Here is a 26422-nt window from a genome sequence, read left to right as displayed (position 1 = left end):
AGCTGATGGTGCAAATATGTGACTAGAAATGAATCATATAAAATCCATAGCCAAAACTACGTGTAAATGGCCCTATTTTGCCATCACTTATGTGGCACTTAGGTTTCACAGAACATTTTGGCATTTCATACAAGTATGTCATAGAATTTATATGAAAATTGTGTTCTGTCCTTCCAAAAACAGCACACAGCTCAGCAGACTGGCAGGCATGAAAGGGGCTGAATTCCTAGAAATAGGGTGGAGATCAAGTGGAAGGAGCCAAAACAAGCAACTTCAGCATAGTCTTCTCTTCCAAAAAAGAACAGAAGCCAAAAGAGGAGGGCAGATTCAGTGTGTGCCACCATTTAGACACGTTGTCTTAAACTCTTTAGTTTTGGCACATTTAGATCTTTTACCTCAATTAATGCTAATCATAATAATTCGTAGAAATCACAGGACGTGGGAGTTATAAATGCCTAGACTGATAGATTTTTCTAATATACACAATTTTTAAAAAATTGGCACCATTTTCTGTAATAGTGTACTCCATTTTTATACAATCATAATTCCAATCTGTAATTCTTAACAATGCAATGTTTACTGCCTGAGTACAGCTCCCAATCTTATTACTAGATGTACATGTCTTGAGGCTGTAGTTCTCTTCCGGGACCTAAAAGATCTGGATTTCATTCCTAGTTTACTTCCTATGTGAACCTGAGCAATAATTAAATTTCTGTCTTTTCAGGTCCCCATTGATAAGGAACAGGAATAACAGAAATTGCAGGAATAATAGAAGCCACGGGAACAGAAGGCTAAACGAATGAATAATGTGTTCAGATAACGATAAATGATATGCAGATAGATTTAAAAAAAAAATCTGTTCTTGCACCATTTTTTTTCTCACCCAGATGCGGGATTTGATACTCCATTAACTTCTTAAAATTTGTTTTTTCCTGTTGTAAAAAAATATTTGCCAAAAGCAAAAAAAGATATTCTGGGTTATTTATACTTATATAAGTAACTGGTTAGAAAAACAGCTCTGCTAATCTCTTTTCTTAATCTCACTCTACCTTGTAGAATGCTTTTATATTTTTTCCTAAAGAGTTTGTTTTGCTTATCAATAAAATTGAATATAATGTGAAATACAGTTTGAAAACTTTCTGATCTCTACAACTTTCTGATGGAAAACTGAAAAAAATATAGATGAAATTTATTTCTTCAGCCTTGCTTACATGTGTTAAAGTCCCATATGTGAAATTACCCAGTTGTCCTTAACATAAAAGATGATGTGGGGAAGAATAGTAATTTAGTTACACTGAAGAGTTTATACATAAAAAGTTACTTGAGTTCAAATAAGAAACTATCAATTTCCAATTAAGCAACTGCTAACGGTGTAAGTTCTGTTTCCTATTTATAACTGAATTGATTGGAAAGAGATTTCAATACTTTGGAAGAAAATAAGGAAGAAATAAACAAAAACATTATTATCATAAACCGTGTACACTTAGCACAAGAGTGACGCATACAGTTAGGACTGCTTACGCCTTATTGCTAACTATATAATCCATGTAAATATTTATATTACAGCTATTATCACTGTAAACATGCAGCTTAGTCATATGTTGACCTATAAGGAAAAAGTGACATTGAAATCTTTCCTTTGCTTAAGAGCACAGTGTTTAAACAGGTTTTTGGAGCAGTAGAGCAGGTTTCAGAATACTTACTTTCCCGAGATTTATACTGAGGCTTTTCTACGTACATGAAATACCTGGGAAGGAAGAGCTTGCTATGGAATGCATGGATGCAAATTAAATCCATATCTGAAGGATTTTTTTTAATTAATGCTGGGAATCTGATAGCAGTATATTTGAAATACTGTTTATGTTAACAATCTTGAGGAAACTAGTTAGGACTAGCCTAAAAATGTTAGAAGTATGTCGAAACATAATAAAGGAACTGTGAATTTCCTAGAATGCTAGTACATGATGATTATGAATAATAGAATAAGAAGAAAGAAGTAATAACCCAAAATTTGATGCGCAAGATATTTTGCGTCTTTCGGCAAATTAACAAAATATAGATGATTAAAGGATCAGTTGAAATCTGTAGTTAGTTTATATACAGCTATTGTTCCACTACTACTGTTCAGGTTCTGAACCCAACGTAATGCTTCAGAAACTGTAGAAAGCAAGTACTTGTGAGAGATGTATACGGAAATATGAGCTGATAACAAATGTTCTGTATGAATTCAGGGCTTAACCTTCTGGAGTCTTTGATCTGACATTTACTTTGTCTTATCCATATAGCCCACCCATACTAGCCCTTCCTTAGCTAGTATCATACTTTCTGCAGTTCAGCTACCATCATCATCAACACTATCACTTCGTAATACAGTATGGGCAAACGGAGTGAAAAATGTACATGCTTTCCCTCCAGTCTGTAGAGATGAAAAGGAATATATCCTGGAGGATCTTGATCTGTTCATGTAGTCTGCTGGAAGGAAAAAAAGAAACATCTGGTGAAAATAGGAGTCTGTTGGCCTGAACACGGGCCAGAAGAAACGGACTAACATCAAAAAGGTTTCATAACGCTTACAGCCAAAGGGGTCTTTGATCATCTAGTCACCTCTTTCTTATCCAGATACTCCTACGTTGCATTGAGTGACTTCTGTTAACCCCAAAGCATTTTCATCCTCAAAAGCCTAAGCTGTTGTATGTCACCAGTAGAGAATAGAATAGACCAAAGGATACTGTTAAGGAAATGAACGTGTGAAATATGCCAAGAAGATGCTCTACTGAACTAAAAGAATTTATCAGTGAAGATATCAAAATCAAAGAGAATATAATTTGAAGTCACTGGTCAGAGCATACCATAATATAAAAGTGCTTTGATTATGGCATAATAATATAGCAACCTGCTACCACCTAAAATTGATTTTAAAACGTGTAAATGCAAACATTTATCTTTGTTTTGCTTGACCCCAGGAATGTTAAATAATCATTTTCACTCTCAAAATTGTTAACATAATAGTACTATATGCAGAAATTATTCTCTTGAATACCGTTCTTTTTTCAGTAGCAACATAATTTACCTCTCATCATTCACAGCTTACACTAATCATGAAGTTAAAGTATATTCTGCTGCTGGCAGAACATTTTTGTTAATACTGTAGCTGTGAAAATTTTGCGATGATTTCCCATTTCTATAAAGCATTCACATAATGTTTTTTTTATGGAAACATGTTTTTGATCCAAATCCTTATGAAATTTTAACTGCTTTACAGCAAGCATAGATCAGTAATCTATTGACATCTTGTGTGCTCTGCTGACCAGCAGAAGCTGCCAGGGCAATGGGAGCCGCGTGCTCCCCCAGGGAAATGAAATGTCAATTTGTAGTGCTCTCAGGTTCCCAACTCTCAAAGCTGGGCTAATCCAGAGGCAATACTGAAAGGCTTTATCTGCCACTCCTCGTTAAGCAGGATTTGTCAAAGATAGTAAAGGAATTTCTCAACATATATATTCATCAGCTCGAATCTGTAGGTGTCCCCTACAGAGAGGCTGAGAGGCAGAGGTGCGGGTGGCATTTGAAAGAGTCATCCTAAAATTTTACTTCATGATTCAATCTCTTTATTTCTGTTTTTGTACAATGACAGAAGCTATATTTCCCTTGGGAGTCTGAATCTCAAAAGTAGTGAGGAGGCATAATAGATCATAATATTTGTAAGATGGAAATGAGGGTTACTTATTTGTTTTTCTAACTAATGGGCTTCCTAATGCAGGTCCCAGCCTTACCATAGCCCTGCCCCTGCCCGGCTACACGCGCCAGTGACGGCAACCCTGACCCATCGGCAATTGCCTGGCCCAGCTTGGCCCATCCTTGTCCCCACGGTGGTGTCTGATGCCAGGACTGGAGCTCCCCTGGCTGCCCTGCTCCCATGCGGGCAGGGGGTTGCAGCCTGCCCCATGGGGACCCCCCACTGACACCAGCCCAGGGAGCTGCTGGCCTGCCTAGTGCCCCGACATCACCTGTATATCAAATAGGAGTTCAGCTACGCTCAGACTTTCCAAGTTCAAACTTGCATTTAGCATCCTTTTAATTTACCACAGCTTCTTGAGCTGACGGTAGAATACGGCAGTAGTATTGCTAATGAAGAAAAGCCTAAATAGAGCAAGGGATTATCTTCACATAGGTTGTTCCAGGGTAAGAAAGTTGCAAATATGATACTCAAGACAATGAATCTGAAAGTGGCAATCTGAAATTAGTAAGCGCTAGCAAGAGTTCTTGGAGAACATCATTTTAATCTCTGTTATTGTTTTTTTTCTGTTTTTGTGTTTGTTCTATCTTTAAAATGTTTAAATGAAAATACAAGCCTGCTGTGGAAAGAGATAAATGTAAATAAAATGAGGATTGAACTGGCTTCATAGTGTCAAGCATTTTTAACGTAGCCAATACTGTATGAGTTATAATCAAGTTATGCAAAATTATTGAAGAATATAATCAAATCTGAGAATTGTACTGTATTCATAGATCATGGCTAGGTGTTATTCAGTTTAGAGTCTGCTCATGAAGAGGTATTTATTTTACTCTAATCTGGCAAAATAGAGTTTTCAGGTAGATGTAGTATATTTTATTTGATCAGCCAGTATAGCTGAGAAAAGTAGACAAGCTTTCAGGCACACAAAACCTTACTCAGTTCTGAAATAGAAGCGGCAGACTTCAAAGGTAAATACAAATGGAGGGCAATTTCTTTTGATTAACTCTAGAGCATACTGCAAGTTACACACAGCAGCTGAGTGCTCATAGCTGGCGAGTCTGGCTGCGGAGGGTGTTTTGTTCCCTGCGTACGCGTCAGAAATCAGCATGACTCTTCAGCTGCCTTTCAGGTGACAAGTTTTACATCGGCCCTGTTTTACTGGTAGCACTGCCATAGCCATAATGGTCCAAAGACACTGATACAAGCGTGCGGACAGAGGCAGTATCTTTTATCAGACTGGTAAGCATAGCTGGCAGCCCTCCTTAACATCTGAAATAGAAGTGGGAGATGCCGCCACGCTGTACTTCTGTGACTGCCCCAATGATATGTGGCTGAAACTGAGCAATAAATCGGTCTGCTAGGAAGCAGACAGTTGCTCTGCAAATAGCTGCAACAGCTTCAGAGGTTACCATCCTTCTCATCCTGCTTGTTTACCCGCCGCTGGAGATGATTGCCCATCACTGCTCCACTGACAGTGCTCTCTAGTCTTTTCCAAACCAAATCACAAGTGTAGGTGCTTGGAAACAGCTCAGAAATGTCGCCGGGTTGGGGGGTGGGGGGTTAGGGCTGGCAAGATCCCTGTTATCCCCAACATGTACTCTGAGGAGGCAGTGCGGCTCAGAGCCAAAACAGGTACTGCTCGTCCCACAAAAGCATCCTCAAAGCAGGAATCTCACTTCAAACGCTCTTTCTGGAGGAAAGGGTTGTGCAGGGCAGAGTACGCGAGCGGCATAGAGACAGTACTGACAGAGGAAAAAAGCTGGTGCTCAAGTTTCTGCCTGGGTGTTCATGCAAACCTTCTAGGACTTGAGCAGGCTTCTGGGGATCTTCCAGCTTTGTAGGTAGAAGGGCAAGTTTTTCAGCCATTCCAGTGAGATGAACCCTCCCATTTCCCAAAAAGTCAGAGATGAATTCCCTAAGGCATTCCCCTGGATACTTCCTCCTCCTCTACTGAAAAATTTGCAAAAGTGTATTTGCAGCCTTTTCTTTCACCAGCTGAATAATACATACTATCCTGCTGCTACCTGCCACATTTATTTTGATTACTCAATTTGTTTTTTTCTTTTTAATTTTGATTTGTGCCCAATGATCTTGAGAAATACACATTTTAATTACTTTCCATGCTCCCTTTACTGGCTTTCCATCTGTAAAATAACGGTCTTTGGCAGCTTTTTGGCTTTTGGCATCAGAAAGTCCCTAGATCAGCTACAACAAGGTGACTCAGCATCTGCGCAGCAACTTGTGAAGATTTCAGCCAGGGCTTCACTTGATTAATGAGCGTTGGCCTATGCTTTAGATAAATTCATGCTGGATTTTGCCCAAGGGCTACAGAATGGACACTCCAGGGAATTTAGTGGAAGAAGTCTGTACTTGAAATGACTTTTCTTTTAGATCTATTTACTTAATGATTGCTTGCTTGGAGATAATACCCATGATAAGGGGAGAAAGCCAGTCAAAAACCTAGAGAGAACTATGTTCATTAGAATTTTCCACAGTTCGGTTCTCTCTCAGAGGAAAGTTTATTCAGCAGACCCTACGCTGGGCCAAGTCCTTTGAAGTAGGTGAGAGCTCAGAAGATATTTGCTTGCATATGTGTGACGCCTCCCAGCAGCAGCTCAGGGACACTGGTGTTTCGGTGACCTCTGCGACTTTGCAGTAAGCAGTAGTCCCACTCCTCCCTTTGCCAGAGTTTGCAAAGTTTGCTTTCTTCAGAGAGGACTTGATGTGACCACCTTGCCTGTCATCACCAGCCAAATATATTAGTTTGAGGTTTTTTTTTTTTTGATTTCCTGAAAAAAAATGAACATGTGGCAGTTTGACCGATGCGTTGGTCTCTCTCAATAACTTCTGAATCAGTTAACCAAGTTCAGTCATATCCGGGAGGAGAGCAGGCTTCCCAGGCTGCAGCTCAGTCCCCTGCCGCAGGTTGCTGGGCCCCCATCACCTGGTCGTGGTGAGTTCCTCCCAGAGATGGGAGCTGCTCTGTGCTCACCACAGGAGGGTGGCCAGGGTGCGTACGCCAGCCCAGGAACCCCTTACAGACATAGCTAGAGAAAAGGTGGTTGAACAGGCCTGTACAACACTGATCTGCTCCTTCTCCTTCTCTAGGCAGCTGGGGGCAGTGGCTTGGTGGATTTGTTAGTAAGCACACACATAGCTTTGATGTGCACCATGAGGTGTTTCTTTTCCAGACAGCAGGTCAAACGAAGATGGGTAGGAGACATTAGACAGCCTTAAAAGTGTCAGGTTGGAAATGGGAAGCAGGGAGAAAGAGGGGTGAGCAAGCATGTAAGGAACATGGGAGGGAGCCAAGTGTTGTGATTGAACTTGACATTCAGAACAGGACATCAGGCCTCATTTTTTCTGCTATTCACAGAACTTCTACTTCTGTATAAAAAGTTTGACAACTGTTTTGATGTGGCTTTAGCCTGGGGGGCTGAAATATTTAGCCAAAAAAATCTATCAAGTGTGTAATCTGTAGTATTCGAGTGCTTAACTTCTATTGGTGCATGAGAGAGAAGTGTTCTCTGAAGGAACGATATGTGAGTCTGCAAATCTCAGGTTCATTTGCAGAAGGAGAGAAATAGAAAAGGATATGTGCACAAAAAAAGTCAATATACAGAAATGAAGAAAGCACAGAAGACAAAACACAATATGTGTGTTTTTAGAGTATCTGTCAATCTAAAGTAATAATAAATAAGTAAACAGAACCTTTTTAATTTGTGAAAGTTAATCCATTTCAGGGCTGAATTAACTACAGCATACCCCTATGAAATAACCTTCATTATATAAATCAATGCGCTGATGGATTACTGAGTTTGCAGCCAAAAAAATGCACCACCATAGGTGTGAAGTTCCCTGATCATCTAATAAATTGATAACTTTGAAGCCTAGTTGTGACAATTTAAATGTCACCACTATTAAACAAGTTGCCAAAATGCAAACAACCCTCCTAAGTCATTAAAATGTAATTATAAAGGACAGCTGGGTCTACTATCAATCTGGGCTGCGGGGACTCATAATGGGGAAAAATATGGAACTTTCACACAACCAAAATGAGACTGCTGTACGTGCCAAGCAGAGCGGACACGGGAAGCGAGCGCAACATGTACTTTGTGCATATCCAGTTACTAATGCTTATAGAAGGCTTGCATTACTGATATGGACTTGGAATAAACACTGACAGCATGACATCCAACAAATGTCTGTACCTAATCTCTGCCTTATATGAAAAGTACTTTGCTTATAAACAAGGTAGGCTTAGCTAACAGGAGAAGTAGATAAACTGTATAGCAGTTAGAATCTAGCAGAAACGGCTATGAAATAGGGACTAAATTTGCTCTATTGTAGAATGCTGGCACAGGTTTTGTCTAAGCCCTGTTTTGAGAACCAGAAGGACTTTAAGTCATAAAGAAGGCTTGGTTTTTGGCAGGGACTATTAATAAAGGGAAAAGTAATTGTAATTAGGCTTTGCAGGCCTGGACCAGAAATGTTGTTTGTGAAAGCTGTTTTTCAGTCATACTGATAGCTATAAATTATTGCACTTTATTTTTCATATTTATTATATACTTTACTTTGGTGTTTGTTATTTAGATTTGGAAAGATTTGGGGACAGAAGACGCTACTGACAATAGCAGCATCTACTAGGAAGTAGAGAAGATGACTCATTGGTTAAAGCACCAGTCTAGAAGTCTAGAGACTGTAATTTATGTATATAATCATTAAGCACAAATAGACTGACTATAAAAAAGTGTGAGCATATGAAAGGAAAATTGAAAAGAGTGAACACAGCTACCATCACAGTGCATAGGATAAGATATGGATCCATCTGTAACACCTTTTCATATGCTTGGTAGTAGGCTACCTAAACATTTCTGTGAATTAAGTGACCAACCTAGAGTAATATTTCATAGATCAAACAGAGACATCTGAGTAAAAAGACCTAGAAAAGTGAACTTCTGACAGATGGTACTGGTAATATTTGTGTTCTGTCTTATGTCTCTGACTGTACAGGAGTTATGAATATTATTCTATAAAGATGCTGGCATTTGTTCTTTATATAAGTATCTGCACTTGAAGGAGCCTTATTTTCTGCAGGATACTTGACGTAGCCAAACAAATTTTCTCTCTTTTTTTCTTTTTTTCTTTTTTTTTGTGGCAATGCACATACAAAAGTGCTGCGACTAATCCATTTCGAAAACTTTGGGAAAGATTCTAGACACCAATGGGTGCTAATCTGCTAATTTGAATGAATGCTGGGAAATACAAAAAGGGGATGTAGGGTTAGAAAGCTGGTCTTGCCTTTTGATTAAAGGCCCATTACATCTCATATACTACTGGAGCTGATTCCGTGTCAAAGAAGTATCTGATAAAGTCACCTTATAGCAAAGCTATGTGTGTTGCAGCTTGCCCAATCTCCCTATATATTTCTGAAAACCAAAGCTCTTTGACAGTTTCCTTTCTGCCAGACCAAAATAAAGGAAACAAGAAGGATGAGCAAGGAGCAATGGGAGATATGGTTGAATGCGGGTGAGAAGGGAGAACGCACCGCAAGAAAGCCACGGGAGCCAGGTGAGAGCATCACAGGGCTCCCTGTGAGGGAAGAGGCCGAGGGTCAGGGATTGCAGGCACCCTGGGAGTGTGCAGCATGCTCAGCCGGCCAAGCAGAGCTTTTCCCTGCCTCGGGAACAAGAAAGGCCCATTTGTCCCCTCAGGCGGCAGCTGCACCAGCCACCGAGCTTCCTGCCCTGTTGTGCCCCAGCTGCTCCTCACTGCCACTTGCTAGAGGCATCCCCTTATGTCCACAGGCTTGTTCCCTAGCCCATTACAATCCAACCGAGCCATGACAGAAAATATCAATAATTCAACCTGCATATGCTAGAATGGTTTAGAGAGCGACTGCGTGGAGCTGGTAGATCTGAGGTATCCCCCCCAGCAGAGTGGTGGCAGGGAGCTAGGAGCAGTGCCTTCCTCACGTGGCACAATGCAGCTGGAATAGGACTTATGAACAACCTCCAAACACAATATCCAAAACATGAAAAGTGAGAAGAAGTCTCTTCAAAATGGCTGCGATGCAAGCAAAAAACCTAGCCTAGCCCCAGCCAGGACTTTCAACTTCTGCTATGGATAACAGAGCTCTAAATTCACATGGGTTTCAGATATGTCCCAGTAGGTTTTGTCTATTATCCAGTGATGCAGCATTTGTTGATTAGAGATTTACTACTGACATGTACAGTGCAGGTAGTGGAACAAGCCAGAAGTAATATATTGCTTTATTAAAATGGGACCCCCAAAGGGGTCCATACCCCTTTGGTGTACTATTTATGTGTATTATGGAGCTGCAATAGCAGCCAGCTTCCATAATTAAGCCCCATTTGCCCCATATGTGGGAGGAGAGGTGAAATAAGTGGGCTGATGATAATTTTTCATAGTCTAAAAGAAATATTTATTGTTTAGGGAGTAAGCCAAGTATTGGGTAAGTCCTTTCTGAGGCTTTTACAAATCTAAATACATTTTAAAAACCCTATATATGATTGTTACTATAGCAGTTGAAATAGTGTGATTTTTTTCCTGAAAATTTGCCCACAACATATTATTCTAAAGAAAAAACAGCTGAGGATTCTGCAAACAATTCCACATGTATTATAACTGATCAGTATTCCTAAAATAGTTAGGCATCAAATTCTACATCTCTCTCTTTTTTCTGTGAAGTAAATCCTTGGGGTGCCTTGGGGCATTTGTTGTGTTGAAAAACTTGTTCATTTATCCTTACTAGGAAAAGCATGTTATTGCATATGGTTGTTTGAACTATTAATTTCCTTCCTTTTGTATCCTTGGAGATAATATAACAACTTGGTATACTCGTGTAATTATCTGTCTTTCAGTTTTGTAAATTATAATTTTTGTTTCTATTTGTTGTAAAGAAAACCAGTTGGCATGGAGCTTAGAAAACCATTTAAGATTAGGAACTGTTTATAATGAAGAAGTTGTTTTCTCATGCAAATGGAAAGCCCAGCTGGGAGATATTTTTCTCTTTTTTTCATGCAGAAAGATACGGCCTCTCCATAGACTTTGTCCTCATTTTTGGCAGATTTGGACTGCCCTACTCAAGGGCGTAAAGAAGCCTGAGCCTATCAACAACAGAAATAGGACACTAACCTGCCAAATATAGGGGAATGAATAAACTGAGGGACAATAAAAGTCAGCAAAGTAGGAAATCTCATGCAGTGTGAATGATTTCCTACACAGCATAAGCAAAATTTTCTGCTGTTTCAGTTTCACATAGCTACACTGAGGATGAATAAATTTTAGTCACTAATGCTGTTATGAAAAGCACTCAATTCCATAGGTAGATCACACTGGCTAATGGATGAGATGCTATGGTTATTTTGAAAAAGGAAAACAATTAAACTTTCTTATAATTTCCATTACTCTCCTCCCTGTGTGAGATGAAAATTTACTGCTGGTTTAGGAAATTAAAATAAAATGTTAGGTTTCCACGCACACTGAAGAGATTTTGAAATTAAGTTAGCAAAGGTGAAGCTATGTGGTATTTGTCACGGCATAGTGAGAGTCAGCAAGATGACATTGTAAAATATCCTTAGTAATAGTCACTTAAAAAGTCTGCAGGGGATAAGGTCAAAGAAAGGTTAGCAGCTGACATCAAACCAGAAGCCAGATGTGCTGACCCTTAATCATAGGCTTTGTGGATTGCAATTCAGCATAACTTTATTGAATTCACCTTTAGATTAAGCTGGTCTGCTTTGACATATACAAGCCCATATGCAAGTTAATGGCTGTGTCACCTGCTTAATTATGCAAGCTTTGATAACAGATCTGTGAGACGACCTCTGCAACCAGTAGTTTTCAAGGTCCTTAACCATTTGCATGTTCAACGAACAAAAAGTGGCACTCCCCATTTAGTCAATATTGGATCATTAGTTGCATGTATACAAATTACAGCCTGGGAGCAGTAACTGGCAGAGAGAGAGAGTTCTTCTATTTTTTTTTTGCTGTTTAGCTCAGCACTATGTTATATTGAAAGCCACCTACTCACGTACTGACACAAAATCTTTGGCTTTGTGGAGAAAACCATTTCTTAGAGACAGTAGTCCCAGTGAAAGCATAGGGATTATTCAGTGGACTAAAATTAAGCAATATTAGAAAAGGATTTTGAAGGACTGAAACTCTTGAAAAATTATGTTTCACAAAAGTCAGGAGATGCAAAATTAAGATTACATATGCAAACCCTAGCTCTTCCTAGTTGCTTAAATATGATTCTGCAGTCTTTGATCATGTGATCACTTTCCAGAGAATTTTTGCAATAAAACTGAAGTGAAAGAGGGCTTCACATGGTACAATTTCTATGAGTTTATTTTGGGTTTGTTAATGAAAATATGTTGAGGCATTGACGCACTGTTATCGTTCTTCAATGGATATGGTTCTGACTTGCTCATGACATGGTACAAACTGCATAGTAATTAGTGACATTAAGGTCACTGACAATAGACCTGGCACTTAAACAGTGTACCATCAACCTCTGAGCCAAAGAATACATTTATTATATGGCAGCACTGTAAAATCAGACTGATTGCTGATTCCACTGAGGTTAGTTCTGTTTCACACAACTGTGGGAAGGATTTAGGCAGGAACAGGGCAGCAGTCCTATATCCTTTGCCTTCTTTATTGTGCATCGTCTGATGTGCATACTGAATAAGGCAGTCATGCCAAAGAGATGGCATGTTTCGGGATTATATAATCTCTGACCCTCCTCACAATGAGGTGATTTCAATTGGAATTGTATATTCCTTAAGTGAATGACCTGATGTTGTCCGTAATGATTTGGAAGCCCCCACAAAATGTTATAAGCACAGCCGTTAGCATAGCATCCCTGTTCTCAGACAACTGAAACCACAGAACTTAATGGTCTGATTTGTTGCCTATTCACCACAAGACAATGGGAGGCATATGTACGGGCACAGTCTTTTGCATGGCTGATGTTAGTGTCTTTATTTCCTATACTCCTTAGCTCTTCTGTTTTACTCTACTTTTGTATTTTATGCTTTGTTCTTATTAACTGCTGCTGTGGGAAAGCGTAGTTGAAGAAAAAAACTATTTTAACACTTAAATCTGAATTTGTGGTCACTCTAATTTCCTTTGGTGAGGAGCTCCAGGGCAATAGTTCTTGGTGGTATGGTTTTCTGCTCACAGAAACTTCATCCAGCAGGTTGGTCACTTCATCATTTCTGAGGAATGCAGTTATCAGGGCAGACTGTCACCACAGATCAAAAAATCTTGGCTATATTGGGCTACTTCCACAGATCCAACTACACTTCTCCAGCTCCCGCAACAAGCCTCTACTCGACTCTTTGGGGAAGGCTTTGCACTTCTAAGCAAATCTATTTCACTTGCAAGTCTTACGTCTTACAATGTAACTACATATTTCATGTAAGTGACTGCTGCCAGTGTCCTCAGAGTCAGCAGGTTCAGCTTTGAGAGAAGATATGAACTGTATCTTTTCATGCCTTGGTTTGTAGAGGTCTCCCCAGCGATAACAGAAAGGTAGTGAGGCTAATTCTTTCCAAAATCAAAACAAGATTGTAGCTGATTGGTGAAACTGTACTTTGCTGTAGCATCTATACACAAGACCCTGGTGCACATATATCTAGGGCACTCTACGCTGTTTAGCAAGGTAGACCTATGTTTTATACCAAGTTTTCTACAGCACTCTAATGTAACAGAAGAAAACAGTTTACAAGAGCTTAATTAAAGTGAAAAGAAGACATCTGAAGTTAGTTAAATATGCAAGTGCATTTCATAATGAGAATAAATTCCTCAGGGATATTATTTTTTTTATTAATTTCTCCACCACATGGACAGCTTTGGACTGAAAGTTAGAAACAAAAGCTGTATGCTTCTGCTGAAAGCTCCATATAGAAATAATTACTGAGGGCAACATTTTAACTTATCTTTCAGTTCCAGACTTGACAACCCTTTGAGATGATAAAGGTGAAGCAGACCTCTCCATTAACTTTTTTCAGGTTGTTCTGCAGATTCAGGAAGACATTATTTAATTTCTGTTCATGTATTTAAGTTGGCCTTTGTCATTGTGGGGCCAGAAACATCTATTTTAAAAAATAGAAGCTAATTAATCACTACGCTATAGGAAGGAATTCATTTAGTAACAAACTCCATAGCTATAGAATCATGCAATAATGGGAACCTTGCTGATGGCTGGGATAAACTGAGGGTTTCATTGTACTGAGATGTCAGTCTCACATCTATCATCACTCCTAAATAATTTTTAAAGGATTAAAAAGCCCAAGAGGTACCCTGCCCCCATATGAAATTCACAATTCTTTTGTTCCTATCTTCTGGGTGCTATTTTTAGAAGTAGCAGAAGAAACAGAAAAATCAGTCTAGCAACTATATTCATGTTTATGCTTTAATCCTATGAAAGGGGAAAGAAGTAAGGCAATTGCAGTTGTCTGCCTAAATCAGAATATTCTTAGCAGGATGTTCAGGTTTTATTTTTGGTAAAAATATTCAAATTGGAAAGTTGTGTGATCTTTAAAGATTTCTCTCTGAGACAGAAAGCAAAGGAACTAAAAATGCACACAGGAGAAGGGATGTCTGGAGGCAGCCTCGATGTGTGCTGACAGTAACAACCCTGGAAATGATAGGTGCAAAATATACTGAATAAAAACAAATTTCATCTTACTTTACAGTTTCAACAATAGTTTTGTGCTTGTAACAGATGAGCTGGCAATCAATACAAATGCAATCCAAACAGCTGGGTAAGCGTAAATAACTCAAGCTTAAGGGGATCCTGGGCGAGGAAATAAGTGGAACCGCTCTATATCCTCTTGAAATCTGATCCTTGAAATAAGTGCTTTCAAAGAAAAGAAGAACCAAGAGATAGGACTCCTGCTGGAAGTAGCCTCATACATAAAACCTACGCAGAGTGAGCAAACCTCAGCCTTCTGGCCTGCAACTCAAGCTTTGAGTTTTAGAGCTTTAGCTCTGGCTTTCTTCAAATACAGAATGCAAAGTCAAGAGCGTGGTCCTGGCACGGCACACACCGGGCTCTGAGCAGTGCATCTCCTAATCACACTGTAGTTGCATGAGAGGAAATCCTGGAAATCAAACCAGTGTAAAAAACCTCTTTTACCAGTCCCCCCTCCACCTTTTTATAATTGTCCTGAATTCCTACTTGTTTGCAGTTGGGCTCTGCCGGTTCCTTTCATTCTGCCAAACTCTATCAATTGACAACTATTTTCTTCTCATCCATGTATTAAAAGCAGAGACAAAAATGTGAACATTATTTACTTCTAGAATCTCCTCTCCCTAGCTGATGTCTGACATCTCAGGTGCCAAACACCTGCTTCGGTGTAAACACTGGCATGTAAATCTGGGTAAGGTGACCAGTCAAACTAGGTGCTCAAAAACTCTCTAACTTTCTGGACTGGGTGGCAAAGACATAGTGTGTTCATGGATATGCTGTACGCTACTAGTAATCCCCAATAACGCTTTGTATAAATAACCTAGTGTATGTAATACATAATAAGAGGGGAGTATATATTTATGTAAACTATATTAAAAATCCGCAAGACTGAACATATTGAAGTGGTTAGAAAAGCTAGCAGAGGATAATAACCATGGAGATCTCCTGTTTGTCAGCAGAGGCTGTCAACTGGTCGAACTTGCAGTAGCGATGCACATGCCAGATAGGTGCAAAATCATTTTTAGCACTAGAAAATCACTTCATGGAAAGCAATAACTTTGGAGTAATATGGCATATTCATGGATTTATATCATTATATGTAATAAATCATATTATTTAATACTTGTATGCGTGTTTGTGTGAACACGTAGGAAAAGAATCAAGTAATAATAAGATATGGGCATTCTCTTGATTGCAACAGAAACTTTCTATGCTCTGTCATTGAAATTAATGAAAACTAGGCACTCAAATTTCTTTAAAGATCTGGCTTTTGGTGTCCGAAGTTAACTAAAAAACGTCATCTTATGTTAAGGAAATGGATTTGTCAGCTCAATTTCTTACTTAATTTTCTAGGAGCAACCTGGGAAAGAGGTGGAGTCCCTGCTCTGTTTTTATTACCTAAGTCAGACTGAATATGGTATTAGGACAAGTAGCTTTCTTCAAAATTCTAGTATATACACTAAAGAAACCAGATGCCATCTAATTTAGATAATTTGGCTTAATTTTTTAGAAAAGCAATTGCTGCTGACAATAATAACAGCTTGTCAGACTTTTCTATTTGTAATTATACCCCTACGGTTTGTTAAGGTGAAGGTCTTAGGGTGAGTACAGATTATTGATGAGAAACCCAGGAAAGAATGCAAGAATTTGAGAACTTGTGTACAGAGACAGTAGAGCCCATTTCTCCTAATACCATAACTTTAGAGAGGCTGTACAAACTGCACGTGACATGATTTAGGTTTTCTAAAACAGCCATCAGTATCAAAAAAATTAATTAAACTCTCAGGCGAACATCTGATTCCTAATGTTTGTCTTGCAGCTAATTGTTTCTGTCTTTGTGACTCATTCTACTCCCAAAAGACTTTCCTTAATTTAATTAAAACAGCTTTTCCAGATAAACATATGTCCATAAACTGCTACTTCCTTTTCCTTCTATACATACTATATTTTCCTTTCTGCTGGAATATTTTCACTGTAAACAGAAACAGAGTTTATGTTGGCCCTTAAATTCAGAGTAACTTGGATCTCCTCAGTTTACTAATGAAAGAGTAAGAACTGCTATACAAGAGCTCAAATGAACTCAGTAATTATTTCATGGCTACATCAATACTTTACTTGGAGGACAGGCTGTTTCCTATTCCTTTCTCTTGCTTCTGATAATCAAAAAGAAGGAGATATTTCTCTATTATTAAGCCCCCCAAAATCTCTAACAGTAATTTTCTGAAGGAAGTTTCAGTATCTCTTAAACAGCAATTCTGCAAAGTACTTGCTAGGAACAAATTACGTGACAGCACTGTTTGACAGATTTATTTAGGGACAAACATACATACTGGCTTGGTATACAAGTTTTAGCTGCATACGCTCAGGTTCATTCATTACTCATAAATGATAAAAATTGGACTTTTGGGGGGTTTTTAATGCTTCTCCTAATGCCACCTCTAATTCAAATAATCACAGAATCACAGAATCGTTTAGGTTGGAAGGGACCTCTGGAGATCATCTAGTCCAACCTCCCTGTTCAAGCAGGGTCACCTAGAGCATATTGCCCAGGATCACATCCAGACGGGTTTTGAATATCTCCAGCGAAGGAGACTCCACTACCTCTCTGGGCAACCTGTTCCAATGCTCTGTCACCCTCACAGTGAAGAAGTTTTTCCTCAGCTTCAGATGGAACTTCCTGTGGTTCAGTTTCTGCCCATTGCCTCTTGTCCTGTTGCTGGGCACCACAGAGAAGAGGCTGGCCTCATCCTCTTGACACTCCCCCTTCAGATACTTGTACATGTTGATGAGATCCCCTCTCAATCTTCTCTTCTCCAGGCTGAACAGGCCCAGCTCTTGCAGTCTTTCTTCATAGAAGAGGTGCTCCAGCCCTCTAATCATCTTGGTAGCCCTCCGCTGGACTCTCTCCAGTAGGGCCATGTCTCTCTTGTCCTGGGGAGCCCAGAACTGGACACAGTACTCCAGGGGAGGCCTCGCCAGGGCTGAGTACAGGGGCAGCATCACCTCCCTCCACCTGCTGGCAACACTCTGCCTAATGCACCCAGGGATACCATTGGCCTTCTTGGCCACAAGGGCACACTGCTGCCTCATGTTTAACTTGTTGTCCACCAACACTCCCAGGGCCTTCTCCACAGAGCTACTTTCCAGCAGGTCAACCCCCAGCCTGTACTGGTGCATGGGATTATTCCTGCCTAGGTGCAGGGCTCTGCACTTGCCTTTGTTGAACTTCAGGAGGTTCCTCTCTGCCCAACTCTCCAGCCTGTCCAGGTCCCTCGGAATGGCAGCACAGTCTTCTGATGTGTTAGCCTCTCCTCTCAGTTTAGTATCATCAGCAAACTTGCTGAGGGTGCACTCTGTCCCTTCATCCAGGTCATTGATGAATATATTGAACAAGACTGGTCCCAGGACTGACCCCTGGGGGACACCACTAGCCACAGGCCTCCAACTTGACTCTGCGCCATTCACCACAACCCTCTGAGCTCTGCCATCCAGCCAGTTCTCAATCCACCTCACTGTCCACTCATCTAGCCCACACTTCCTGAGCTTACCTATGAAGAAGTAACGGGAGACAGTGTCAAAAGCCTTGCAGAAGTCCAGGTAGACAACATCCACTGCTCTCCCCTCATCTACCCAGCCAGTCATTCCATCATAGAAGGCTATCAGATTGGTCAAGCATGATTTCCCTTTGGGGAATCCATGCTGACTACTCCTGATCACCTTCTTGTCCTCCACATGCTTAGTGATGACCTTCAGGAGGAGCTGTTCCATCACCTTTCCAGGGATGGAGGTGAGGCTGACAGGCCTGTAGTTTCCTGGCTCCTCCTTCTTACCCTTTTTGAAGACTGGCGTGACATTGGCTTTCTTCCAGTCCTCAGGCACCTCTCCTGATCTCCAGGACCTTTCAAAGAGGATGGAGAGCGGCCTAGCAATAACATCCGCCAGCTCCCTCAGCACACGTGGGTGCATCCCATCGGGGCCCATGGATTTATGGATGTCAAGTTTGGACAAAAGATCTCTAACCTGATCCTCCTCAACCAAGGGAGAGTCTTCCTTTCTCCAGACTTCCTCTCTTGTCTCCAAGGTCTGGAATTCCTGAGGACTGGCCTTAGCAGTGAAGACTGAAACAAAGGCAGCATTCAGTAACTCTGCCTTCTCTGTATCCTTCGTCACCAGGACACCCGCCCCATTCAGCAGTGGGCCCACGTTTTCCCTAGTCTTCCTCTTGCTATTGATGTATTTGAATAACCCCTTCTTGTTGTCCTTGACATCCCTTGCCAGATTTAACTCCAAATGGGCCTTAGCCTTCCTTGTCACATCCCGGCACACTCTGACAACGTCCCTGTATTCCTCCCAAGTGGTCTGTCCCCTTTTCCACATTCGGTACACTTCCTTCTTCTGCTGGAGTTTTGCCAGGAGTTCCTTGCTCATCCATGCAGGTCCCCTGCCCGCTTTGCTCGACTTCTTCCTCAGAGGGATGCACTGATCTTGAGCCTGGAGGAAGTGATGCTTGAATATTAACCAGCTTTCTTGGACCCCTCTTCCCTCCAGGGCCCTAACCCATGAGATTCCCCTAAGTAGGTCCCTGAAGAGGCCAAAGTTAGCTCTCCTGAAGTCCAGGGTTGCAATCCTACTTATTGCCCTGCTCCCTCCTCGCAGGATCCTGAACTCCACCATCTCATGGTCACTGCAGCCAAGGCTGCCCCCAACCTTCACATCTCCAACTAGACCTTCTTTGTTTGTTAGTACAAGGTCTAGCATTGCACCTCTCCTCGTTGGCGTCTCCACCACCTGAGTCAAGAAATTATCATCAATCCTCTGCAGGAACCTCTTTGACTGTTTGTGCCTAGCTGTGCTGTCTTCCCAACAGATGTCAGGGTGGTTGAAGTCTCCCATGAGAACCAGGGCCTGTGAACGTGAGGCTACTTCCAGCTGTCTGTAGAAGGCCTCATCGATGACTTCCTCCTGGTCAGGTGGCCTGTAGTAAACCCCCACAACAGTGTCACCCATGTTACCCTGCCCTTTAATCCTTACCCATAGGCTCTCAACCTGCTCTTCATCCACCCCGAGGCAGAGCTCCATACATTCTAGCTGCTCCCTCACATAAAGAGCAACTCCACCACCTCGCCTTCCTGGCCTGTCTTTCCTAAAAAGCACATAGCCATCCATGACAGCATCCCAGTCATGTGAACTATCCCACCATGTCTCTGTCACTGCAATGAGATCATGGCCCTGCGACCGCACACAGATCTCTAACTCTTCCTGTTTATTCCCCATGCTGCGTGCATTGGTATACAGGCATTTCAGAGAGCCAGTCAAGCATGCAAGCTTCCCAGGAGAGGTGCAAGAAGATCCTCCATAGCCATGTCCCATGCTGTCTCCCCTGGCTGCATGCACCCTCCGGAGGCATCCTGACTTGAGCGGTGTTTTACTGACTCCCCTGCCACTATACCACTCCCCTTCCCCCATCTTGCCTAGTTTAAAGCCCTCCTTACCAGGCTGGCCAATCTGTTGGCAAAGACACGCGTGCCCCGCTTGGTAAGGTGGATCCCATCGCTCCCCATCAGCTGTTGATCTTCAAACAGGGTCCCATGGTCGTAGAAACCAAAGCCCTGCTGCCAACACCAGCGGCGCAGCCAGCTGTTAACTTGGAAAACTCGTCTACTCCTCCTCCTGTCCTTTCCCCTCACAGGCAAGATTGAGGAGAAAACGACCTGGGCTCCCAGACCCTTCACCACCATTCCCAGAGCTCTGAAGTCCTGTTTGATGGTTTCCAGTTTGCCTTTCGTGTCATTAGCACCCACATGGAAGATCAGCAGAGGGTAGTAGTCCGACGCGTGGACAAGCCTTGGCAGTCTTTCCACGACATCTCTTATTCGAGCCCCTGGCAGGCAGCAAACCTCTCTGGACAAGAGATCAGGTCAGCAGATAGGTGCCTCTGTCCCCTGCAGCAGGGAGTCACCCACAACAATCACTCGCCGTTTCTTCCAGGGGTTCCTGCATGGCAGAGGGTCTGCCAGGCCAGTTGCCTCACTTGGAGCCATGCCCAGCTCCTCCTCGGCTCGGAGGGCGCTAAACTTGTTCTTCAAGGGTAAGTCTTGAGGAGGAGCAAGAGCCTTTCTCCTTCTACGAGAGGTCACCAGCTTCCAGCCCTCTTCAACAGCGTTATGATGCACCTTTACACATGCTGCTGAGCCCTCTGACAACTCCGCTGCAGTGGGGGCAGGGGACTCCCAGAGCTGAACAGTCTCCGAGAACACCCTGTCAATCTCCCGCTCATCCTCTCGGATGCTACGCAGCCTACTAACCTCTTCCCGTAACTCCTTTATCTGGTGACGCAACTGGTCAACCACAGCACACCTCACACAGGAGAGCTGACTGTCAGCCCAGGCCTCACGGAGAGGCCCCAGGCACTCCCTGCAGCCTGACACCTGCAGAGCTGCATCTGCTGTCTGAGGGTCTGTCTGGGTTGAGGCCTCAGACACAGCCGATGCAGCACCTCCCGCAGCCACTGGGGAACGTGCTCTGCGGCGTGTCATGACCATGCCCCGGGGAAGGACACACCACTGCGCAAAAATGTGCAAAATGGAGAGGTGCCTTCTTTGCCTTCTGGCACCCTTCTGCGCGAACTGCTCCATTGGAGAACTAATCTCCAATGGAAGATTTCAAATGAAAAACAAAAGCCATTATTTTATCACAAAATCTTTTTTTCAAGCCTAGCTGGTTCTGTAGCTCTCTTAGACACATAATAAACCAACTCTGAAACTGTTTGAATATTTCATTAATTTACTCTATGTACAATCCTACAATAAATTTTAAAAGAGCTTAGAAACATTTGCTTACAGGCACGACTACTGCCTTCCAGAGTCCGATAGCTGATTTTCTTGCTCATTTCTAGAGCATTTGACATTATAAAATATAAATAAAGATAAATAAAATTTTAAGCCAGATTCATTTCACGTTTCTTTACATTTGATTCTTGCTTGTCTGAATTTTTAAAAACAGTTGCCATTGCCATTACTAAATCAAATTATTTGCATTATTATATTGTCTACTGAGCCTGTCTTCACATGCAATAGGGTAGTTTCCACAGGCTGAAGTCAGGTTGACATGCCTGTTTCTTGCAATATAGTTCATATTGTTTGGCTTTCCTGAGGTTCGAAACCCCAAAGCCCAGTGCTTCACACCCATTAGCTATTGATCCATATTCCTAATCGGCGATACCTGTATTTTCAGGGTGACCAGTCCGAGATATTTAAAGGGTGGCAGTCACGCACCTAAGCATGAGTGACTAGTGCCATTTCAGGTGCTCAGTGTATCCAAGCTGATTGCACAAGACTGGCAGACGTGACTTGTAGTCCATGAGGGACCTCAGCTTTTCTGGAGTATCTGCAGTGATTCCTCTCCATGCCTTCAACTAAGTCTACAAAACATTTGCAGGAACCAGGAACAGCAGACACCTTAGATAGATAATATTCTTGCTAGTGACCTATTATTAATTCATTTTGTCCTTATTTAAGCAACAATGATGGTAATGGTGTTCTAAGTAAGTAGCAGTTAAGCACTTCTGTTAAACTAAAACCAGTTTCTTCAGAGAGGTTCCCAAAATGACTGTTCTAATTTCGCATGTATCATTGAAGTGACAATTACTGTAGTAACGTTTAAAATGCACATAATGCCTTTCATTCTATACAGCAAACCTGCACTTTTGCAGAGGTAGGAGTTGAGAGAAACTAATGGGTTTTGACTGTTCAGAACAGGCTAGAAAATGAAACATTTAAAAAGTGGTAATAAAGAAAAATGTGGTTTGGGTTATTTTTTCATGCAGAAAAACCTTGAAACAACTGAATAGATTTTGTCTAAGATTTCCTAAACAGTTTACTTTTCGTCTGAGATCAGTCAAGAAAATTTTGAGCCTTGAAAGTACTAAGCAAACTATCAAGTGTAACAAGAAAATGGAAGTTAAATTCTTCCACTCCCTTCCTGTGCATGATAAAATGTATAAACTTCCAGCTATACTTACTCATCAGTGGGCAGAAGAAAGTAATATTTTTCAGTGCTTGATCTGCCACCCCCAAATCTCCCAAAACCCAGATAAGCTCTTGGCATCCAGGCCAAACTAAAATGAGAAGTAAATATAGCACTTAGCATTCTTAAGCATGGTTATGCCATATCTTTATCATTAAAGTTTAGAAAGAGTTCCCTGAAACAACTGCAGCTAATGATGTGCACTTGAATCAGCTAGAGGGGCGTCTAGAACTCAAGGAAAAAACAGGCTATGGATGACAACTTCTGTCCGAATATTTTACCATGCAGCTTCTTGAACCCCAAAGTAAGGCCTCCTTACAGGATTAATTGTTACACATGCTTAGCAGAAATCTGCAAGTAGGAAGCGGAAACAACTGTGTCCGGTTAAGATGACTCCAAAATGAATCCAGTTAAGACCATCCCAGAAAGGCAATTGGCTATGGAAGGTAGCATAATTACATTTTATGGGGTATTGATTCACTAACACATAAGAGGGGTGGTTTTTGTACAAAAGGTGTAATGAAAAACAGTGTATAAACAGTGAAATTACCGCCTCAGTGGCTGCTCACATCACACACAAGCACATGGATATTTTCTGGGTCTCATCCCAGAAGCTGCCCAGATGGTATGGTTTAGGAGAGGTATGGGATTCTAAGAGAGTTATTTAATTTGTATGTTGAGTCATTCCCTTTCCAATAGCTCTTTTAAAAAGTGATTGGATTCTTTACTGCATTAACTTAAAAGAATATTTGGCAGGTTTGTAAACGTCTCTGTTTAAATAACGTGGAATTAATATCACTGTTTACAAATGTATATGTTTCCTTAAATGTAGAAAACCATGCTTATTTTACAAATGTGTGTATGCATTTCCATGAATTTATGAAACTGCTTATTTTGTATGTTAAAACAGGAAAATGCAGTAGCTGCTGAAAGATGGAAGGGGATATCCTCATCTGCATTGCTTCATCATTTGTTATGCTCTCACCCTGGAGACTACTCTTAGAGCCTGGACTTGATGCTACCTCTCTTAAGCCACGGCACAATGTGTCCAGAGGGTTAGTACAATACATCCTGTTGAGCTTGTGCTTTATATACTCAAAATTTCTTTAGTCTGGCAAAACCTTCTGAAAGCTGGAATCCACTGACCATCTTTTCTAACATAAAAAATCAATAAGTAGTATATAACCAAAAGAAATACTGTGAATTTAACAGAATGTAGGTTCCAAAAGCTACCAATGAAAGGCAGTGAGTGGTGCTACATTACCAGTGTCATTTCAAAAGATAGCACATGCAGGCTCATACTGTAATTAACAATTGTAAATCCATTAAGTTTTCCACATGGGCATGTTGTGGTCCTTACAGTCTAGGAAGTAAAGGTTAGTAGATTGTGCTTCCCAATGAAAAAGAAGCTGAAGCATTTGGAATAATATGATTTTTTAAACTGTAATATACTTAGATTACTAATCCTCTTTGAACATATCATGAATATGAATTTTCATTGAATTGTTTAGGAGTCCAAAGTCTAGTTTTGCAGTCCCACTCAACTGAGGGTGCAATTTTGTAGATGCAAATAATTGTGAGTCAAATAATGGCTCACAACGGAGTGGTTCTTACATGTCATCATAGTACAGAAGACAAAATATATTCTCTTTCTCTACAATCAAAGCTAAAGAAATACAGCTAATCAAGTCAGACAGCGCAGCCTTGACAATGGATTCAATCATGGCCCTTGTGAAGGGTTATTAGTGAGCTCTGCTGATAGGCTCAACCAAAACACCTACAAAATTAATCTTAAGAGCATAAGCACATCTGTGCTGCATCATACCAAGGTCCAGCTAGGCCACTATTCTGATGCCAATGGCCAATAGCAGACGCTTAGAGGAGCATACAATGGTAAGGGACATAAATAGTGACACCTACCCAGAATACTGTCCCCACTTCCGCAGATCTGTACCTCATGCACTTCCTGAGCCAGATGTGATACCTTTGGGTTTCATGGGAGGACTTTTTCCCAAGTATTTATCCACTGATTGTCAAGTCACAGCATCCTGTGGAAATGATTTCACAGTTTCGCTGACATCATCTGAAGAAGTAACTTTGTATTTGTTTTGAACCTTCTACTTTCATCTAATGTCCTTTATCTTTTGTACTGGAACAATCAATCCTTTTCCACCTTCCACATGCCAGTAGCGATATTTCCAGGTATCCATCATACCCCTTCTCAGTCATTCTTTTTCCACTCTGAAATATATTAGCCTGCCAGCTCAGTCTGATGGTCTGAGCTGTCTTTGGTCATCTACTCTTTATGTTTTCTGATTCCTTTATATTGTTTTTGAGATGAGGGAGTAGAATTTCACACTGTAGGCAATGGGAAGGTGCACAGTAGTTTTATACAGTTACAAAATTATGTTCTGTTTTTTCTTTCTATCCTTTACAAGATAATTCCCCGATGTTCTGTTTGCTTTTTTGACTGTTGAAGAGTATCGAGCTGATGTCGTCGTAGAACTGCCTCTTACCGTTCCAAGAGTTTGTTCATAAGTAGCCGTAATTAGGTCAGAGCCTGCCACTGAATATGTCAAGTTAGAACTGCTTTTTCCTATGTGCATTTACATTTATCATTTTATTACTCAGCATCACATAGTATCATGAGGGTTTTCTGTGACTCTCTGAATTTTTTGTAGTTCTTTGAAAGAATAGAAACGAATGAAGTATTTTCCATCTGTAATTAGCAGGTTATGGTTAAGTTTGATCCCATCACACAGGTGAAATTTCAAGGAACCCTGCATCACAGCCAGAGCCTGTGAAATGAATCCCTGCCTTCCCAGAGCAATAAAAATAGATATATTTTGTCCACTATCACTGGACATAATCTGGATGATTTCTAGATAATCTCCACTGCTAAACTCTTTGAAAAACACAATATTCCTTTTTATCTAGAAAATATCACTTATTCTTCCCTCGTTCCCAGTTAACATAACTGAGAAATCAGTGACGATAGAACTCCAGCAGCAATCCTGCTTTTCCTCATCCTGGAATTACAGTAATCAGCATTCAGACCGGAGCGCAGCACAGGCGCTAGCGGGAAAGACAGCTTCTGTATGGCCAAAGGGAAGAGCTCTGACTTCATGCTGCACATTTTCCACTCACCTTTGGACGCAGTGAACCCCAAAGTACAGTTAACCTAGCTAAACGGCATGTAGCAGGAGTTGATGGGTCAGCACCGCAGGGCTCCATTCTCTCCTCTTCAGCATAGGACTGAGCAAGCAGATGGGTAGCTGATTCTTGTCTCAGAAGGCTCTCACCCATGGGATCCTACGGGGAACAACACCTTTTCTCCTTTTCTTCTGTAATTGCTCAATACCACTGCTGTCAATAACACACACATTGCAGTCAGCTTTATCTGTCGTTCATGGTTAAACACTGCAACACTGCAACCCTTACAAGATGAAGTAAAGCTGAATCCGGGCAAGACCAAGCCTTGCTGCTATCACCTGTCAGCTATGGGCAAAAGCTTATATCTGGGTTCATTTCCATGCCTCTGTGGACTTTGGCACTGCTGTAAAACAACTGTGGACTTATGAAACTCCCTTCCCCAGTCAAGAACTGCGAGACCACTGCTTTTAGCAGTGCGTAGAGAAAAATTATTATAAATTGGATAAATTCTGTAACTTCAGTATTACTTATGAAATCCATGTTCCAGGCAATTTTGTCTGTGGAGAAGAAAACAGAATTAAAGCAAAAGAAACGCCTGCGAAACTTGGAACCCTTTTCTGAACATATTACAAAAAGGAAATCTAAAGATAATAGATGCAGAGTTGTGTAATCTGGGAATTATCCAAAAGTATTCCTTAGTTTCCTGGTAGCATACTGGCACTCCAGTGGGATCCTCACATTCACCAAAACAGCAGGAGTGATGTTCTATCTTTCCTCGTTTCTTTAAA

At 41.2% G+C, this 26422-nt stretch overlaps 1 protein-coding gene across 2 annotated transcripts in view; it reads right to left on the bottom strand.

Moving 5' to 3' along the window:
• Window positions 1-25992, bottom strand: part of RHBDD1 (rhomboid domain containing 1) — a 73498-nt gene extending 47506 nt beyond the window's left edge. The window contains exons 1-2 of one of the 2 annotated variants that reach the window (XM_068953749.1): window positions 25629-25992; window positions 24402-25047 (exon numbers count right to left, since the gene is read on the bottom strand). The gene's annotated coding sequence lies outside the window, so the exon portion shown is untranslated. The remainder of the gene's footprint in view (window positions 1-24401; window positions 25048-25628) is intronic. The other variant, XM_068953756.1, reaches the window with a different exon arrangement.
• Between the last annotated feature and the right edge of the window lie 430 nt (window positions 25993-26422).

This window comes from Struthio camelus, chromosome 9 (assembly GCF_040807025.1).
Source record: "Struthio camelus isolate bStrCam1 chromosome 9, bStrCam1.hap1, whole genome shotgun sequence".
In the NCBI taxonomy this organism is placed as follows: domain Eukaryota; kingdom Metazoa; phylum Chordata; class Aves; order Struthioniformes; family Struthionidae; genus Struthio; species Struthio camelus.
Note: the sequence above shows the minus strand (reverse complement) of the source record. Positions and strands in the feature narration are given on the sequence as shown.